The sequence below is a fragment of the Pseudoliparis swirei genome, chromosome 7 (genome assembly GCF_029220125.1).
Source record: "Pseudoliparis swirei isolate HS2019 ecotype Mariana Trench chromosome 7, NWPU_hadal_v1, whole genome shotgun sequence".
NCBI classification, from domain to species: Eukaryota; Metazoa; Chordata; class Actinopteri; order Perciformes; family Liparidae; genus Pseudoliparis; species Pseudoliparis swirei.
The window spans coordinates 21521631-21523446 of record NC_079394.1 but is presented as its reverse complement, the minus strand read 5'-3'; the positions used below and the strand labels follow the sequence as shown (position 1 = coordinate 21523446).

At 40.9% G+C, this 1816-nt stretch overlaps 4 non-coding genes across 4 annotated transcripts; all 4 read left to right on the top strand.

Annotated features, from left to right (window-relative positions):
* The first annotated feature begins 783 nt into the window (after nucleotides 1–783).
* On the top strand, nucleotides 784–866 carry trnal-aag (transfer RNA leucine (anticodon AAG)). Its single transcript has one exon. It is a non-coding gene; the product is annotated as a tRNA-Leu (tRNA).
* Nucleotides 867–1081: 215 nt separating this feature from the next.
* trnal-cag (transfer RNA leucine (anticodon CAG)) lies at nucleotides 1082–1164 on the top strand. Its single transcript has one exon. It is a non-coding gene; the product is annotated as a tRNA-Leu (tRNA).
* A 216-nt stretch (nucleotides 1165–1380) lies between these two features.
* On the top strand, nucleotides 1381–1463 carry trnal-cag (transfer RNA leucine (anticodon CAG)). Its single transcript has one exon. It is a non-coding gene; the product is annotated as a tRNA-Leu (tRNA).
* Nucleotides 1464–1676: 213 nt separating this feature from the next.
* On the top strand, nucleotides 1677–1759 carry trnal-cag (transfer RNA leucine (anticodon CAG)). The gene has a single exon. It is a non-coding gene; the product is annotated as a tRNA-Leu (tRNA).
* Nucleotides 1760–1816: the final 57 nt, after the last annotated feature.

Sequence of the window (1816 nt, the reverse complement as noted above, 5' to 3'; positions counted from 1 at the left end):
CTGCCATTAAGAGGTCATTTGTAATTTTCACCAGTGCTGTCTCGGTGCTGTGGTGTTTTCTAAATCCTGACTGAAACTCCTCAAATAAACTATTATGATGTAGAAAGTCACACAACTGATTTGCGACCACTTTCTCAAGGATCTTGGAGAGGAAGGGGAGGTTAGAGATCGGTCTGTAGTTAGCCAACACCTCTGGATCCAGAGTGGGCTTCTTCAGGAGAGGTTTAATAACAGCCACCTTGAAGGAGTGTGGTACGTGGCCTGTTAGCAGAGACACATTGATAATATCTAATAGAGAGCTGCCAATTAAAGGCAAAACGTCTTTAAGCAGCCTCGTCGGGATGGGGTCCAAGAGACAGGTAGACCTGTTAGAAGTAGAAACCGTTGAAGATATTTGGTCACGGTTGATGGAAGAAAAGCCATCCAAATATACACCAGGGCATACAGCGGTTTCCAAGGCCATTCCACTTGAGGACAGATTGGCACTGGTTAAGGGCAAGAGATTATTAATATTGTCCCTAATAGTTAAAATCTTTTCATTAAAGAAGTTCATAAAGTCATTACCACTAAGGTCTATAGGAATACTCGGCTCCACAGAGCTGTGACTCTCTGTCAGCCTGGCTACAGTGCTGAAGAGAAACCTGGGGTTGTTCTTATTTCACATGTTTTCATTCTCAGTGATAAATGCAGACTTTACAATCTGTTTTATATTAGAAATGAAAAAAGAGCTTTCACTAAGATCTATAATCCACTATGATTTCCAGAGATTTGAACCTTTTTGAAGTCAGGATGGCCGAGCGGTCTAAGGTGCTGCGTTAAGGTTGCAGTCTCCACTGGAGGCGTGGGTTCGAATCCCACTTCTGACTATCTCTGTTTTTCACTCTTTCAATGCTTGAAATTCTTCGGAAGAAATCTTCTTCACCATGCCCAAAATCCTATGTGATTCATAGAGTTTAATCACATTTTTTTATTCTCAGTGATAAATGCACACTTTAAATTCTGTCTTGTATTAGACATTACAAACGAGCTTTCTCTTAGATCTATAATCTAATATGATTTCCACAGATGTAATTTTTTTGAAGTCAGGATGGCCGAGCGGTCTAAGGCGCTGCGTTCAGGTCGCAGTCTCCACTGGAGGTGTGGGTTCGAATCCCACTTCTGACAAACTCTGTTTTTCACTCTTTCAATGCTTGAAATTCTTCGGAAGAAATCTTCTTCACCATGCCCAAAATCCTCTGTGAATCACAGAGTTTAATCACATTTTTTCATTCTCAGTGATAAATGCACACTTTACAATCTGTTTTATATTAGACATGAAAAAAGAGCTTTCACTAAGATCTATAATCCACTATGATTTCCAGAGATTTGAACCTTTTTGAAGTCAGGATGGCCGAGCGGTCTAAGGCGCTGCGTTCAGGTCGCAGTGTCCACTGGAGGCGTGGGTTCGAATCCCACTTCTGACAAACTCTGTTTTCACTGGTTCAATGTTTGAAATTGTTCGGAAGAAATCTTCTTCACCATGCCCAAAACCCTCTGTGATTCATAGTTTAATCACATTTTTACATTCTCAGTGATAAATGCACACTTTAAATTCTGTCTTGTATTAGACATTACAAACGAGCTTTCACTTAGATCTATAATCTACTATGATTTCCACAGATTTAAACCTTTTAAAAGTCAGGATGGCCGAGCGGTCTAAGGCGCTGCGTTCAGGTCGCAGTCTCCACTGGAGGCGTGGGTTCGAATCCCACTTCTGACAAACTCTGTTTTTCACTCGTTCAATGCTTGAAATTGTTCGGAAGAAATCTTCTTCATC